The sequence below is a fragment of the Akebia trifoliata genome, chromosome 2 (genome assembly GCF_017979445.1).
Source record: "Akebia trifoliata isolate Shusen 1 chromosome 2, ASM1797944v1, whole genome shotgun sequence".
NCBI classification, from domain to species: domain Eukaryota; kingdom Viridiplantae; phylum Streptophyta; class Magnoliopsida; order Ranunculales; family Lardizabalaceae; genus Akebia; species Akebia trifoliata.
The window spans coordinates 21709706-21728705 of NC_141376.1; the positions used below are offsets into that span (position 1 = coordinate 21709706).

The 19000-nt window shown below is 37.3% G+C and overlaps 1 long non-coding RNA gene across 1 annotated transcript; it reads right to left on the reverse strand.

Annotated features, from left to right (window-relative positions):
* Window positions 1-11123: 11123 nt before the first annotated feature.
* On the reverse strand, window positions 11124-17649 carry LOC147409904 (uncharacterized). The gene is made up of 5 exons (XR_015175472.1): window positions 12355-17649; window positions 11901-12272; window positions 11595-11818; window positions 11479-11507; window positions 11124-11389 (listed from the first exon to the last, which is right to left on the reverse strand). It is a non-coding gene; the product is annotated as an uncharacterized LOC147409904 (long non-coding RNA).
* Window positions 17650-19000: the final 1351 nt, after the last annotated feature.

The following is a 19000-nucleotide window of genomic DNA, read 5'->3' on the forward strand; positions in this document are numbered from 1 at the left end:
GTTTCGAAGTTGGGGAGTTTGAGTGAATGGTGAGATTGGTCATTCTGATTGGTAGTTGGGGCGATGACTGGTTGGTTGTATCTTGCGACAAAGTGTTTATGTTTGATGATGTTGGTTCCTTTCGTAAATTGACTCTAACCTTGGAGCCAATAGGTGTTATTAGGACCGAAGGGTCGAAACTTGGTTCATCCCTCTCTATGGCATTTACTATAGGTCCATTGTCTCCCCTGTTGTGCGTTGGCAAGGGATTCTGATTGATTTTCTATTGAGGCGCTTAGGCTGCTGGACCATTCAAGATGATTGTTTTCCTGTCGATTAGATTTTAAACTTGATGTTTTAAGTTGCCAGTATTGGTCGGTATTATTCCCCAATGCACCCATATGAAACTCACAAAATTGGTTGGGGTTGTACCCTATCCCCTTTATTGCCTCTAGATTTGGCTATATCTTGGTGACATATTCTCCCCTGAGTAGTACTGGGAGTAGTTTTGATAGAGTCATAGGCAAGCGAGTGAAAATTCAAGGGTTCTTGTTGGGTATGCACTGCTCAATTTGATGATTTTGGGCAAACTGTGGGTTCTGACCAAACACTGAATTTTATCCGAACTTAAATGCTTGCAGAACTGGTGCAACTTGAGGTGAATTAACCTTGAAAGAGACCTGAGGTGTTGGGTGGCCTCTAATTTAGTGTTGAGATGAAGAAAGGTCGAATAGGTTGTACATTGTTAACTTGTGCTTCATCTTTCTTCTTATTCAAGACTATATGTTTCTGTTGAGTAGACCCTCTTGTTGGTACTCCTAGACTGGATATGTTGTAGATTAGACTTGACTGGATACCGTCCTCAACTCGATTCGCGACTTGGACTAATGATGAGAAGCTCGCAGTTGTATGACCCACTAGGTTTGGGTAAAATGAGTGACCCAAAGTTGAGATGAATATGGTGTTCATCTCCTGTATAGTCATTGGTGGCTTCACTTTAGAGGTCGATTTCCACCACCTTTGGGCTTAATCTTTCACATTTTCCTTTGGCTTTCAAGTTATCTTTGCCATGTCATTCTTGTCCAACCCCATGTCGATGTTGAATCTGTACTCTTCCAAGAAAATCGTAGCCAGATCTTTCCAACTCTTAATTAGAGAGTGGTTCAATTGAGAGAATCACGAGATGGCCACCCCTATTAAGCTCCTTTGAAAAAGTTAGACCAACAACCTGTCGTCATCACCAAATTGGCACATGGACCCACAGTAAAGTTTTAAGTGGGATAAAGGGCATCTAATGCCATTATATTTCTCAAAGTTAGGACACTTGAACTTTGGCGGTAATGGTACATTTGGGTATAGGCGGTAATGGTGCATTTGGGTTTAGGCAGAAATCTCTGAACCTCATTCCGTTTGCAGAATCCTTTTATTTCATTCTTCTGATCTCTTCTTCAACTACCTCAAGCTTGTTAGTCAAATTTTCCTCTATGGTGCTTCTTACCTCAGTTGTTTTAAATTCGCCTTCTTCCTCTTAAATGACATCTTGTTGCTGTGGGTTGCAATGAATGTGAATTGGTGGCCTTGATTTATCGGAGCTGTAAGTGGTAGGACATTTTGTGTTGGTGGTGGTTATTGTTGTAGTTCTTGCATGGCTTGATTCAACCCTGAGGTTTGATGTTGAACAGCTTGAATGATGCTCAGATTTGTCATTAATAGATCCAGGATCTTGTTATATTTTTCTAATGCCTTCGCCATTATATCTAGCTTCGAATTGAGATCTGTTATTATTTTTGTTACTGATTGTTGAAGTTGCTCAGAAGTGCTCATGGTTGGCTATAAGTGTATAAAATATGGAGGATTATTAGACGACAAGTACTTCTTTCTGGATCTTTTGACCAGCTGTAAACAAGAGGTTGAGTGTTATTATATTATTTACACAATGAGGATGCATAATGATTTATTAGGTCAAATTGGATTAATCGGTAAAGTTGAATTTAGAGAATCTTGGATTCGATTTGATATTGAACTCAAATTTTTGTCAACACGAAGTTGGAGGTTCATCAATATAGAGTTGGAGTTTGTCAGCATGGAACTAGGTTTGATCAAGACGAAGCTGGGGTTTGTCAGCACGGAGCTAGGAGTTTGTCAACACGGAACATGAGGTTTGTCAGCATGGAGCTGAAATTTGTCAGCATAGAGTTGGGTTTGGTTAGCATGGAGCTAGGGTTTGTCAGCAAAGAGCTGGAGATTTATTTGAATAAAGTCGGAGGCTTATCAGCATGCCAATTTGATTCTATAGGATTTTCTACATAGAATACTTGTTGTGCTTGTGCAGCTAAGATATATGGTTCATCTCTCGATTGTAATAATAGCTGATTGAAATTCATAAGTGTGAACCTAAGCTCATCAACCCAATCACACTTAAACATTATAAACTTAAGAGTTGGAGAATACGTCAACTCAATATGTTTGTTAAACATCCATAATATGTTACATTTCTTATTACGGGTCTTTGATCTCTACTACTTGCATAACTTGTAGTGGATGCAGTAACTGCAATCCCACTATTTTGACATTTACAACCTTTCTCCTTGTTTGGAACACGAAACCTAAACCCATTCAGAACATACTCCTTATACCTATTGGCTGAAAAACGAATGTTGCTACTTTGATAATTTTCTACATCTTCTAGTAAACTTCCTTCTAAATTTTTCTTCTCAGTAAGATTTTCTTTTCCCTTTTTTGGTGTCCTAATTTTTACATAGGTTACCTTTTTAGGTTTTGAACCTAACGAGTTTTGTTTTTCTTTTTCTGAGGATACTTTAATTTTTGCCTTGGTCACTTTTTCAGGTTTTCAACCTAGTAGACTTTTTTTTTTATGGTTATGCCATAACTTTTACTTAACTCACCCTTTTGGATTTTCAACTTAGTGGACTTTTCTTTTTTCTTGATGATCTTGAATAATTAACTCGACAACTTCCTTTTGAAATTTTCTTCTCAGTGAGATTTTTCCTTTTTTTTTTGTGTGCCCTAATTTTTACCTTCAAGCCTTCTTTTTTTCCAGTTATGCCTAACTTTTTCCTAAGTCATCCTTTCAGGTTTTTAACTTAGTGAGTTTTTCTTTCTTCTTGATGTTCTTGAATATTGAACCCACAACTTCTTGGTTCCATGCAACTTAATCAAGTTAATTAGCATTCAGAAGGACTTAATAGGTGGGCTTAGGACATGATTTAGAAAGAAAAGATATAAGGCTCGATTTTTCAGAATGCCTCTAATCTGATATTCTCTCTGATTCTTTTGATTCACTTTTTTTCTAATGCCCTTAGTTTAGCATTCTTTTTTTTTTGTAAATTCTTTTTATTCCTTTTTTCTAATGTTCCTAATTTGGCATTCTTTTCTTTTAAACCTTTAAATAGGAAATTTACCTTTTGGATGACACTTTTCTTAAGAGAATACATTTTTTTATGTGTGACCAGGTCTAGAGTAACTTCTTAGGTTGTCTATGTATCTCAAATCTTTCTTTTCTCTTTTGGGATCAAGTTAAAATGTAGTTCATACCTAGACTTCCTTCCTGAGGTTGGTTGGTGTGTTTTAGAAAGAAGAGACTATTGATTCTTTTAGAGGTTGCAAGGGCTAAAGAAGGTCATCTTTTTTTGGTAAGACATGGAAATTGTTTAACTAAAGAAGGCCTTCTTTGGAGAAATACTACTTGATTTAGTCAAAAGTTTCAAGAGCTCGGTATTTCGATTGCTCTATATCGAGTAAAGTCTTCTTTTGAAAAGGAATACTTTTCAGTCTTCTTTTACAAAATTGAGTGTGATTGAATTCTTTGTATTTGACATTGACTCATTCAACACTTTTAGAACTTCAAAAAATCTTTTATTCTTTTACGAATGACAAACTTCCTTTCTTAAATAAGCAATAAGATGGATTCTTTTTGTAAGTCTTAACATCTTTGTTAATGGTTTCAACAACATCATTCTTGATAAATTTTAACTATGAGAATTACCCTTGACTATATGTCTTAATCTATTTTGATGAAAGACAACATGGTGCTAGTATATTCCCATAGATACACGCAAGAACATTGTTAAATTTCTGGAATAAGTTTATCGTTATCACATGTTCTTCTAAAGATAATATAGTACTCATTTGTACTTTTTGAGTATATTCTTTAATTCTAATATTTATCAAGCTTGATTAATGAATTCTAAGTCAATCCTCATGTCAAATTTTATGTTCACATCATTATTGTACGTATGATAATCAAAAAGCTTCTTTATTTTATTGGAATTAAAAAGAATATAAACTGACAAAGTTGACTATAGCCCAAAATTAAAATGGCTTAACATAGTCGAAATGACTAACTAAAATAATGATACAACTGAACTAAAACTAAAAGGAAACTCAGGAATGCTTACCTACAATGCGGGGAGATGCTTCTAGTTGGATGGACATAATACTATGGTGCAAGGGTGGACTACTTAGACTTGACATTGGTACTTTGGATAGATGATTGTTTTGACGGACTCAAAGCGACATGATGAGTGTTTAGAACGTTTAGGAGCAATTATTACTGATTGGAAGTGAATTAAGATTAATTATTGATTCTGAAGGATTGATTCTTAACCACATGATTAAAATTCTAATATAAATTTTCCCAAGTGATAAGGTCTCAATAAACCAATTTTGGGGTCATAATTCCACAAAGATTATCAACGTATAAGTGTTAGTTCCCTTTAAATAATAGTGAATTACATTAAACTACCAAATTAATCTAATAGGGATTCCTTACTATTTTTTTAAAAAAAATGGTGATTTGGGGTTTATGAAAGCCCTCCCAACCAAGGAAAAAACATTACAACCTAAGGGCAATCCTTCCCTCAGCATCTTCCTTAACAATTCTAGATAGGTCAAGAGGATCTGAGTCCCAAAGGATCTCCACAAAAGAATCTAAATTACATATGCCAGCAAGGTAATCCATCACATGGTTGGATTCTCTATAAGTAAATGCAAAAGCACATTCTCTAAACTTATCCTGTAATTCTTTAATATCCCTAAAAATTGTCTTGGTGTATCGAGGTGTAATGTACTTAAAAGATCATCCACTGCGACCTTTGAGTTTGACACCAGTTTGACAGCTTTCCCCCCCCCCAAGCACAACGGCCCTCTCTAATCCCATATGGATAGCTTGGAGCTCATGAAAAAGCACGGATCTTGCACCATCCCCTTTTGATGCCGCCCATATAATGTGTCCATTGTGATCATGGATGATAGCACCCATGTCCCAAACAGAACCTCTTAGAGAGCCATCGCAATTTAGCATCCACAATGAAGCAGTGGGGGATTCCATTTTATTGGAATAGGCAGACTGTAATTTACTTCTATGGCCTACGACTCAAAGAAACATCTATTGAAACTCATATCCTCCACCTTCTTTACCACTTCGCTAAACCTTAATCTCAAATCTTGAACAATGGCTTGCACTATCGTGTCCTCTTGGGAATGCTTGTTATTGAAGATCCTCTTGCATCTCTCCTTCCAAATGTGGTAGAAAAAGGTGCTGAACGAGGCTCTTTTGATATCGATGGAAAGCTCCCTGCCCTTGAAGTTGCTTACCATCCAATCTAATTCTTGCGCCCACAGTTTAATAGCTCTTGTTATGAGAGACTTTTTGAGAACCTTCTTCCAGACCTCTCTAGCAAACCTGCAGCCCATAAATAAGTGCTCAATGCTCTCATTGTAGTTATTACAAAAAGAGTAGGTCAAACTCGAGATAATGTGCCTTGATCGCACAGGTAATCTTTGGTCCTGAGGCTGCCCATCATAGCCATCCAAAGAGTGAATCTGTGTTTTGGGATATCTTTTTTACACCAAACAAACTCCCTCCCCCAAGCTTTTGCCCACGAGTCATGAGGTGATCATAGGCCAAAGATAAATTGAAGGTCCCTGTGAGTTACCCACCCACCTGACCCTATCTTCGTCTTTTGCATCTATTTCTACTCTGCCCAGTCCTGCCCAAATGGGCTCTAAAGATCTCACCGTGCAGTGAGGAGGGTTCCAATGACCATCATGAATGAGAGCGCTGACTTTCATTCGAAAGTGCAGTTTAGAATCATAGCGAAGCTCACATGGAAACTGATTTGTGAGAATTCCATCTAGGTGCCACAGATTAGTCTAAAGGTCTTTGGCTATGCCCCTACCAATCTGATGAAAGATAAGTCCATCAACTGCTGCTCTCGAGTTTTGGATTTTCCTCCAGGACCAAGAACATTGGGTTGGGCATTGCATCATCCAAAAGGTCCTAGACTTGATGAGGTTAATGTACACCCACCTAACCCAAAGGCTATCTTTTTTAGAGGCTATGCTCCACACATGGTGAAAAATGGCAAACTTATTCCATACCTTTTGGTTCCGAAGTCCGAGACCCCCCTCGTGCTTGTGCTTACAAATTTGAGCCCAACTAATGGGTTGTATTTTGGAGGCTCCTTCAATGCTAGCCCAAAGAAATTTCGTACAGATTTGTCCCACAGCCTTCCAAACTCTTTTTGGGAGAATTAATAGGCTGGCCCAATAGGTAGCCATGCTATTAAGCACCGATCGGATGAGCTCAACTTTCCGTGCATAGGATAGGAATCTCCCTTTCCAACCTTGAACACGAGCACTAATCTTCTCTATAAGTTGACGACAGTCCTCGAAGGACAGCTTTTTGAAACCAAAGGATCTCCCAGGTATCTCATCGGCAACAACCATTCCTTGCACCCTAACGCATTTAGGATACTATCCTTTGTATTAGCGTTTGTGCCTAAGAAGAAAATTCTACTTTTCAACAGGTTCATCTCCAACCCTGTCATGTCTTTGAATCACTTTAGAGCCGAGCTAAGGGATCTCGCCAACTTGGGGGAGCTTTTAAACATAACCAATAAGTCATTAGCAAAACATAAGTGAAAATTTGTGAATTACGACACCTTGGGTGGAGCTCAAAATTCCCTTTTTCGACTTCTATCTCTAGAAGCTTCGAAAACACGTACATGATCATCACAAAGAGAAAGGGAGAGAGCGGATCTCCCTAGCAGAGGCCCCTCTTCCCTAAGAAATACCCCTTCAAGGACCCATTGATAGACACCAAGAATCTCGTGGAGGAGATACAACTTTTAACCTACTAGATGAAAATAGGAGGGAACTTGAACAGATACAAACACTGCAGCACAGCCTTCCATTTCACCATGTCAAAGGCCTTCCTAAGATCAATCTTGACTACAGCTTTGGAAGATCCTTGGTTGAGGTGGAAGCTCCTTAAAATCTTGTGAGAAATCAAAATGTGGTCCGCTATTTTTTTTTGTGGATGAAAGCACTTTGATTGAGACTAATAAGCCAAAGCATCACCGCTTTAAGCCTAGTACACAGAATTTTTGAGATACATTTGTAAAAAATCTTCTGTACCCACAAGTGGCCAAATGAAAAAAGTATAAGCAGCTAGAGGTGCCTCCGTATTTTCTAAGATCTTCAACCGTTACCATGAGTACTTTCGAAGCGGCACAGCCCACAGCGGCTTAAATATCAGATGTCGATGCAAGAATAGCCGCGCTGTTGAAAATAACTGAGAGGCAAGAAAAGATGTTGAGTGCTGTATTAGCCAACGCCAGCATCATACAGGCCCAAACAATACATCACCATGCATCAAGGTCAAATAAGGATTTACTCAAACAACCTCTACAAGGACCACAGACCACCATGCCTTTCGCAATTCTAGAATAACAGGGGCCCCCACTCTATATTCCATAAAATCGACCACCCCCTGGGTCATTTCTTATGACGAGTGCCAATACAGGGCCACAAAGGCCAAAAGTGCTACGAACAAAAAATTGACTCAACAAATCGAGTCTTTGTAGGAAGAAATGAGGAAGATGAAAAGGCCTAAACACCATGAGCGAAACTCGGTTTAAGGACCTTTTCTTTTATCCTAATGCACAGTTGTGGGCCAAGTTCAAGTGCCTGGAGTTTGAAAAGTACAATGGAGTGGGGTGTCCTCTATCGCATTTAAAATTATACTACGAATCTATTTGCCAATATGACGAGGATGATCGGCTACTAGTGTAATTGTTCCAAAGAACTCATAAAGAACTCAACAAGAACACATGAAGACAAGCATAAGTTTCTTGAATAAACTTCAAAATCTTAGAATTAGAATTATGTTCAAAATACAACATGAGGTGCCCTTTTATAGACAAATTAGATCAAGATTGGGTCTAATTAGTCTTTTGGAAATAAAAGACCAAAACTAAGGACAATTATAATATCAAACTCCCAATTAACCCTTGCATCCAATTTGTTCTTACAAATCACTCCCTTACACGAAAAGATAGTTGACCATCCTTGGTGAAGCTTTGACATCTCCAAAGTTGGTCTTAGAATCTTCAAGAACGGCCTCCTTGTATTGTACTTCCACAATCAAGCCTTGTAATGCTTGTAATGCCCTCTTCATCCTCTTTTTCCTTGCCCTAGCCAATTCCTTGCAATGGTTCTTGAAAAGACTTGGGAACATCAATTCGATCTCCATTATTCTCCCCATTTTCGAAAAGATTCATCCTCTAGTCAGCTACATCAAACAAAGATAAATCAGTAACATTAAAAATTGCACTAATATTATCATAGTGGCTTGGCAAATCTAGTTTGTAGGCATTATCATTGATTCGCTTCAACACTTGAAATGGTCCATCTCCTCTAGGTAGCAATTTTGACTTCCTTTGTGAAGGGAATCTCTCATTATGCAAGTGCACCCAAACCCAATCTCCAAGTTGGAAGACAACTTTCAAACGCCCCTTTGTGGCTTGCTTAGCATATTGCTCATTCCTCCTATCAATGTTGGCCTGTACTCTGGCATGTAAATCTTTCACAAAATCTATTTTTTTTCAATTATCAAAATTAACATTCTCATTAGTAGGCAAAGGTAAAATATCCACAGGTGTTAAAGAATTAAAATCATAAACAATTTCAAAAGGAGAAAATAAAGTAGTAGAATAAACAGTCCTATTATGTGCAAACTCAATATGTGGTAGTAGAAGTTTAGTTCCTAGTTTATTTCATAAAGTACGCAAAAAATAACTTAGGAATTTAACATTTCTATCACTAACAGTTGACTTAAGCAACCCATACAATCACATTACTTCCCTAAAGAACAAATCAGCAATATGTGTTGTGTCGTTGGTTTTAAAACAAGCAATAAAATGGGTCATTTTACTAAACCTATCAACAATAACAAATTTAATATCCTTGTGCATAAGTGCTAATACTTGGTTCCTTGCCATCATTACATTTTTAACCTCATGTTTTCCAGCAAATACGCTCATTATATTATTTTCCTCTCCACATTATTCAATTTTCTCTCCTTTTTGCTCACACCTTGGATTCGCTTTCATTTTGCACTCTCTTGATATCCTAACCTGATTCTCATAAGCTTGCAAAGGTTTGAGAGGGGCCAATACAACCTTTCGATTGTTTATTACAAAAGAATATCAATTTTTGTATCCATCATGTGAAACTCTCCTATCAAATTTCCATGGTCAACCAAGCAATATATAGCATGCATCGGTACCACATCACTAAGAACCTCATCCTCATACTTTCCAATTGAAAAAGGCACTTGAACTTGTTTGTTTACTTTGACATCTCCACAGTCATTCAGCTATTGGAACTTGTATGATTTAGGATGTTTCTTCCATTTCAAATTCAACTTCTCTACTAATAAGGTACTAGCAACATTAGTACAACTTTCACTACCAATAATCAATGTACACACTTTATCCTTCATGTGGCACCTTGTGTGAAATATATGCTCATGTTGCTCCTTATCTCCTTCATCCTTAGGCTATATACTCAGAGCTCTCCTAATAACAAGTAAATTACCATACACAGGTTCTTCCACTTCTTCATCAGAATAATTCTCTAATGGTGGCATCTCGTTGTCACTCGAGCTAGCACTTTCAATCTCTCCATTTGCCTATACAACCATAACCCTTTTGTTTGAGCATTTAGAAGCAATATGTCCTAATCCTTGACACTTAAAACACTTAATTTCTCGTGACTTAGTAAAAGGCTTTGTTTCAGATTTATCATTAGGAATAGAAATCGAATTCTTCGACCTTGCTTCTTCTTTTGATTTGAAAGTAGTGTTGTTGTCCTTCCAATTTGGTCACTACGGACTATTAGAAGATGATCTAGATCCAAACCTTCTAGACTTAATTTGCATTTCCACTTTAATGGCTTTGTGCAGGAACTCTTCCATCTCCACATAATGGTGCAACTCAATCACATCCGCAATCTCCTTGTTCAATCCGACAATGAATCTAGCCATGGTTGCTTCTCTATCTTCCTTTATGTTTGCTTTAATCATGACAATCTCCATCTTCTTATAATAGTCTTCTACACTCAGGGAACCTTTGAACCAACCCTTGCCATTTTATATACAAATCTCGATAATAATGGCTAGTTATATATCTTTTATGCATCACCAACTTCCTCTCTTCCTATGACCGTATTGGCCTCTCACCTATTCTACTCCGATTGATCACCAATTGATCCCACTATATACTTGCATAGTTCGCAAATTCCACGGCAATGAGCTTTACTTTCTTATCCTTGAAATAATTATGGCAATCAAACGCGTGCCCAACCTTTCTTTCCCACTCTAAATATATTTCAGGATCATTCTTTTCTTGAAAAGTCGGAATCGTCATCTTTATGCTACCTAAATTGTTATCTCCTTTGAAATCAACTTTCTTATCCTGTTGATAATTTACTCTCTCCACTTCGGAATTAGTTTCTTCTTCTTCGTCGAACTAATGTCTTCTATATGATTTAGATTCATAAGAAGATTCCATATTATCCAATCGTGTATTCAACAATTTGAATTGGTCATGAACAGCCATGATAAAAAATTTTATATCGGTTTCTTGCAAATCTCCTCCTTCCTTACTCATGTATCCAAGCTATGTTGTTTTTTTTTTTTTTTGTAATCAATATCATTCTATGGAGGTCCATTGAGGCCTAAGTCAAATAGCATGCACAATTATAAGGATATAATAAATATTGAGGAATAATGAACAGACATATATACAAAAGCCTAAAAAGGTTTACATTAAGTGTCTAAATCTAATACAAAATGTCTAAATTTTTTACAAGGTACATCAAGAGTCCAATCGAAGGGGAACATCATCACGAGCACGTTGAGTCTCCGGGATCCCTCTAGAGGAAGATGCTGCCACCGCACCCGACACATCGGAAGAAGTCATAACATGCAACCGTAGTCATCCCCTAGAATCCGTGAAGAAGAGTTTTGCATCTAAGGCAGAATCCTGCTCTGTGGTCCCCAAAAGATCAGACCCGAGACAGAGGGTCCTGTGGAGGGGGAGGCCTAAAAAGAAAGAAACAAAGCAAGTGAAAAGAAAAGAAGGTATATATACGGTATGTATGGAAATAAACGACTAAAATGCAAACACTTACCCTGGGAGGTGTCGGCATTGATGATAATCCTGAAAAAATCATGAGAAAACCAATCAAAACAAGTTGCAAATGAACTACGATCTACAAAGCAGGAGAAAAAAGAAGAAAATACGTACCATCTCGGCCTGTAAATGGGACTCTCGCAAGACCATCTCAAGTTCTAGCTCTTGAATGCGAGCAGCCTGTGCCTCGATAAAAGCCTCCTTCTCCTCAATCTGAGCATGGTCTGCTCCTCCACCTCGGCCATAGAGGCCCTCCACCTATTCTTCATCTCCACGACCCTCTTTGCCTAAGCCTCGATAACGTCATAGCTCTCTCGGAGGCGACGAAGATCATCAGCCTAAAATCAAAAGCACAAACCAAGTGAGAACAACAAGGAGCATAAAGTTCTGAGGAAAGGGAAACAAGGATAGAATTCGTACCATGATAGCATGTTCGTGCATTAGGACCCCTTCGATTTCGGTGATCCCGGGCTTAGCGGTGACGACAAGCATGATGGATCCAATAGACGCCTCTCAAAACCAAGCCTAATAATCACCTACCCTCACCAGTCCAACAACATCTACACCCCTCGATTAGGCAAGATAATCCTCCATAGGCTCAGGTGGAGCGACATGAATGCGGAGACTCCCATCATGCTGGAAGAACAGAAGCTCCGCCAGATAGAATGTGTATCTCTGCTCTCTGACGAAGTAAGGGTAGCGTTGTCGCCTGGTGTTACGCCTATAGGCATTCCTCACCTCCTGCCTCTAGCTAACAGTACGGGAAAAGTCTCGTAAAGTGACAGAGAAGATCTACAAAAGAAGAAAATCAGACAATAGGCACAGAAAATTCCAAGTTTAAAGGAACAAAGAGAGTAAGAATTCAAGCACTCACATCTCATAGACGACATCGATCGATGTGGGCCCAGGTACTCCTAGGGCTACTCCTAATAGCCCTGGCATCTGTAGTAGCCCAAAAGGCACCCAAAGGATAACCATCGTTGGGATGGCGCCAAGTGGGCAGGTAAAATGGGAAGTACACATGAATAAAAATATGGAGAGAAAAAGAATGTCAGATAAGCAAATGGAAGATTGAGAATGAAACAGATGAAGAACAAGATTAAAATCTATTTACCTCAATAAACTACCAGAAAAAACGTATGGAGATCCCATCTCCATAGGGTGTAATAATCCCCTCCACGACTCGATCAAAACTGGCAAGAATGGTTCTATAAATCAAACTCCCCCAATCAAAGTCTCCAATGTGATCAATGTCACACATTATGGAAAGGAATATGGTGGAGACTGAAGAATCGTCCTCCAAGAAGAAACAACTACCGATGAGAAGGAAGAAGTAAATGTGAAAAACTGTGTCTAAGTCGCCTCCTCCTTTTCATCAGAAGAGTGTCGTGCTACTTGAGTCCTCCTCTATCTACCCATCTGCAAAACAATGAGCCATTGAGTCAACATAGAAAATGCATCCTATTTGCCTATCTAAGTTTAGCCCAATCAAAACCTAGTCAAACGTAGTTGACCTAGTCAAAACCCAATTGACCTAGTCAAACCCAATCGTAACCCAGCCTAAATCCAAGCTTACCCACTCATGTCTACCCATTTCAAAGCTATACCTAAGCAAGCCCAATCAAAACCTAGTCAAACGCAATTGATCTATTCAAAACCAAATTGACCTAGTCAAACCTAATCGTAACCCAGCCTAAATCCAACCTTACCTACTCATGTCTACCCATTTCAAAGCTATTACTAAGCAAACCCAATCAAAACCTGGTCAAACCCAAGCAAACCCAGTCAAACCTAGTCAAAACCCAATTGACCTAGTCAAAACCTATTCAAACCCAAGCAAACCTAATCAAACCTAGTCAAAACTAGTTAACCTAGTCAAAACCCAGTTGACCTAGTCAAAACCCAATCAAATCCCAGTTCAAAACCCAGTTCAACCCATCCTAACCAATTCCAATTCACCCCAAAAATGATTTCCCCAAATCACTCAACCCATCAAAACTTCCCCACCTTACCACATCTTGTCCCTTAACAATTCTAATTTCTCACTCAAACAATCCTTAGATAGCCCCAATTTCTCACCCTAAATAGCCCTAAAACCATTCCCAACCCCCACTAAAATAGTCCCAAGTCTGTCACCCAAACAGTCCCCCAATTTTCATTAAAATCCCTCTACAAAAAAAAACCCCGAAAATAGTTCCTCAACCACGATTTCAGTCCATTAAACAGTCCCAATCTCAAACCCAAAACCATCCCTTAACAACCCAATTTCTTATCTAAACTAGTCTCAAACAACCCCTGATCCATACCCTATCTTCAAGCCTAAATAGATACTAATTGTAGACACCTCATTTTTGCATTCACCTGATTAATTAATTCGTCAATCCGATTGCAACGATTCCCAATGATGGATGATTATTCCAATGCTCTATTTTGTTATTAGATATGTTTCAAAAATTCGGATGAGGTATCTTAAACTAACAAAACTATAGAAATCATGCTAAGTTAGGAAAATATAATCCCAAAAATATAGAAATCATCATCTTGTAGACAAAAAGAAGATTTACGATAAAAATCACTAAAAAATAATCAAATTACTAAAATACCCCTAACATCAAAACATCCTTAGAGCTCCCTTACGCTTAGGAAAATCCATTCAAATACATAAACCAACAAAGTGAAATTAAATAACTATTTTCTCAATTTTCACCAAATTCGACAAAATTATGAAAATACCCCTCATAAGAGTTGACAATCATTTCATGCCAAAAAATTTCATAAATAACACAAACCAATCCCATTGAATTCCTTACGAAAAATTGATTCCAAAACATCCCAGAACATCGAAAATCGACTTGAAACGCAAAAGTTTTCTTCGGGAACAAAACGATAATTTTTCAATTTTTTAAAATTTTTAATTTTAAAATTAATAAATAAAATATTAATTAACATAAAGTAAAATCTTAATAAAATTAATTTAAAAATCTAAACCAAGTCAATTTCATAAGACTTAAGTCAAAACCCCAATTAAAACCCTAATAAAAAAGAACCAAGTCAATCTCATAAGACTTAAATCAAAACCCTAATCTAAAAAGACCAAGTAAATCTCATAAGACTAAAGTCAAAATCCTAATTAAAACCCTAAAAGAAACCTAATCAAACACTAATTTTACCCAAAAAACTCTATAAATAGAGAGCCTCCACAACCTAATTTTGTAGGTCAAAGAAAATCCTAGAAAAAATAAGTCAAAAAGCCTCCCTAGCCTTCCAAAACCCTGATTTTGAAGTCCTTACCTATCATCCAAACCCTAGGATTTGTTCACAAACGTATAGAAACTCTTCACAAAACACCTAGAAATCCATCAATACATTTAGAAAATACTCAGATCTAAGAATGAGGTACTTCATCTTGGAGATCTGAAGCGAATTCAGTGATAGGAACAAAGCGAGGAGTATCTTACAAAGAACCATTCTACCAGTTCTGAGGGAATGAATTATTGCGATCGTATAGGTATATTTTTTTTATCCTTTTTTATTTATTTTAGGTTCTTTTTAGCAATGTAATCTTCTTGGAAAATAGTACAGACTGGCGTTTGTCGGGCGGGGTTGGTACCTAACACCTTTCAATCTCATAACGTGATCCACGGACTTAAATTCTTTTTGTAGATTAGTTGTTTTTATCCATCTTTAGTCAATGCTCGGTTCCTAGATTGTAATAACTAGGTGGCGACTCCCAAACCTCAAAAATCAAAAGCAGATCCGCACATGCAGCGGATTGAGGGCGCATTCAGTGGCGACTCCATTGGGGACTATTGAGGATCAAACTTGAAAACCCCCAAGTATGGGAAGCATTGCCAAATAGACCCAGTTTTAGACTTAGTATTTTTTATTATTTTGTTTACCTGATTTATTTTATTCATTTATTGTTGATTGTATTATCTTCTCTTGGCATGATTTGGATTGATTTTGAATGTGTTATTTTGGAGTATGACTTCCTATGATTCAATCTAGGGTCATTTGGGATGACCTCAAACAATGAAATATTCATATTGACATATGAATTAAGTGTGAGTATTGCTGAATTGGTTATAAAATTTGGAGATCATATTCTTGGATGTTTTATTTGTAGCCCCAATTAAAAGTCGCTATTGGAAACACCCAAATAATCTAATGGTTCTAAGGAAAATAATGAGATAAGAGGGAATGATGGTTGTTGGACCATAAAGGCTTGTTTTTTAATTTTTTTAATTTTTTAATTTTAATTTTTTAGTTTTTTTTACTTATTTATTATTTTTTTAGGGGTATATATGTAGATCTTGTATAGTAAAAAAATGTCAATTTTTTTTTTATAGTTATTTTTCTTTTCATTCTTATTTTTTAGTTTTTTAATTGTATTTAGATACAAACGTTGATCTGTCTTTTGATGGTGTTAAAAAAAAAACTTTTTATTATTTTCATTAAGTAGGTGTTGATATAGTATTGTTTTAAAAAGGAAAACAAAAAGATAAACTTTTTATTAGTGCGAGTTGTTCTGTCCGTTGACAGCAAAAAATATATACATAAAAAAAATAAAAAAAAATTTGGGGGTGCTATAGCAAACAGCGTATACCCATGGGTTCAAATCGATTTTGGGTAGGTGTGTCTTTAGAAACACACTATTTTCACTTTTCAAAACCTTTAAGGGTATGTTTGATTGCACATGGAAAATAGGGTGGAAAATCAATTTCCATGGAAAATGACATTTTTCAAGTGTTTGATTGTACATGGAAATGGAATTCATTTTCCACCACATTCAAAAAGTCCACTAAATCATGGATTTCACTTTCCCACTCATATGGGTGGAAAAATGAAATCCACCCATATTTTCCATCATCAATTCTTCCCTACTACCACCACCACCACTACCACCACCACCACTATCACCACCACCATCACCATTACACTAACCTCGTCGTCGTCGTCGTCACCATCGGCTCCGTCTCCGACCACCTTCTATCTCTTTTCTTCTTTTTCTTCTTCTCCATCCCTCGCCTCATCCGCCACCACTACCACCACGTTCTCCCCCCATCTTCCTCACTTACCTCCGTCGCCACTGTCACTGTCGTCGTCGTGGTCGCCACCGCCGTCGTCGTCGTGGCCGCCACCGCCGTCGTCGTCATCGTCGTGACCTCCACCACCATCGTCACCGTCGTCGCCGCCACCGTCGCCGCCATCGTAGTAGCCGCTGTTGTGGCCGCCACCGTTGTCGTCACATCCTCCCCCCTCCCTCTTCCTCGTCATCTTCTTCTTCCTCTCCCCCTCCTATCATCTTCTTCCTCCTTCTCCTCTTCTTCTTTTTTCTCATATTTTTCCATGATTTTATCCATGTGAAATCAAACAATAGAATTTGATTTTCCAACCCTACCTATTTTCCACAACTAATTTTCCATGGATTTCAAATTCTATGGAAAGTGATTTTCCATGCAATCAAACATACCCTAAGTGTTTTAATCGAATTTCTTTATCTCTTCCATCAGTCTCAATAGAGGCTAGAAAAGTCGACTCCTCAAGCGTTCCTAACCCATATTTTGGTTTGTAAATCTCGATCATTGAAGAGATCAATCGGTTGTTTTTGTTTTCATCCCATTAATCCTCGATCGAACAGGTAATGAAGAATCGAAGATGATCAATGCAACCAGCCTCCATGAAACCTGTTATGTCGAGCCACCTCGATCAAAGGAGGCTGACCCTTCTCAACTGTAGATCTCCAAGCCTCATAAAATGTTGAATCGACCTTCGTTGATGTTTGGAAGAAAGTGAACCCGAACTTGGAACCACCCAAGAATCCCCTCTCTTTCATGAAATCTCACCCACCGAGTCTCTCTTCAATTCGATCCCAACTCACTATCGATTTCACTCTCCCTTTCCATCATCTTCTTCACATCCATCTTGACAATCAAACCTGAGGGCATCGTTGGGCAGCACTCTATCCTCATGGAAGGTTTTATTGGTGGAGACCCATTCAATTCTTGAAGATGGATCTGTAGTTCCTCCAGGTCGAAAAATTCTAACTCGCAAACCATGGGCTGGGAAACTAGCAAGGTTCGTTCGAACCCTCAACCACAAAGAAACCTTAGAGATCCCCAAAGTTGCTATTGCAATTAGCAATCTGAGCAAAAATATATCAGAATTTCTACCTTGCTCCACAGTTTATTTGTAGGTTGAGAAGAGAAAAGGGGAGACTGAGTTATTTTAGTCAAGTTGAATTGGTGTTGAAGCAGTTGTGATGGATTTGGAACTAATTTTTCATTTGTTTTATTTCTGTTTCTTGCCACTTTTTCCTTGATTTTGGCTCAAGAACCTACAAGTGCAACAGTTATACTTGGGTTTGTTTACAAATGAACAAGTTGGATGACCTCATTGACTTATCAGTAAGATAGGGGCAATAATGACGTTTGGCTTGAATGTATTTAATGAAAAACAAAATTCAAAAAGGTTATGTAAATTGTATGTGCTGTTAGCAACCTCAACACAAAAAAAATTGAGATGGAATCCACTTTATGGGTCATGCTTTCATGACTACCCTAGTAAGATATTAAATCTTACTAAGTGTCATTAGGTCCATTGGGATTATCAAATTAAAAATCCACTACCACTGTTTCTGTATTTCATGGAAAATCTCTGATTTAAAAGAAAAATTTAGGAAAAAAAAAAACTATGTAGATTTTGATCACGGTATTAAAAAATGGATGGTTACGATCTGCCAAACTTAAAATTGAAATTCAACGGCGAAAATTAACTTTTATATTTCTAAAATCTCATAATTTTGTGTGTTATAACCATGTGCCATCGGATCATGTTTTGGAATTTTGATCTCTCCACGTGGCATCCAAGAGCTTGGTCCAATACTAGAAAAAATTTTAAGAATATTTAAAAAAAACAAAAAAAAACAAAAAAAAATTTAAAAGAAAATTCTTAAAAATTAATCTTCATTTTGATTTTAAGTTGATTTTGTAGCCACTCATTTTTAAAAACTTTGGATCAAAGTTATATAAATATATATATATATATATATATATATATATATATATATATATATATATAATATATATATATATGTGTGTGTGTGTGTGCATTTTGAATCCAAACTTTTTCATTAAATACAAAAGGTTGTGATATTGAATTATAGAGTTGATGAACCATGTTGGCCAGATGACCCTTAGTGAAATTTGAAACCTTATGAGTTGGTCAAGCTAGCCTATGTTCGCAAAAGGTTAACCATGCATGAAAAAATTCTTTTTGACTTGGACTAAAAATTGTGTGCTTATTTCAATGATTGGATCTGATTATTAGTCTTCATGTTGATTGCTTATCTAACATTGCCATAATCTTTATTGAGATATATGCTTGATGTGCTTATTTTGATGATTGGATTGATATTTATTTTGGTTAATATTCATGTTGTGGTGAAATGATCTGGCCCATGGGCCCATTTGTTTGAAAATTGGCTTGGGCACACCCCCACCCTGTTTTGCATCCACCAC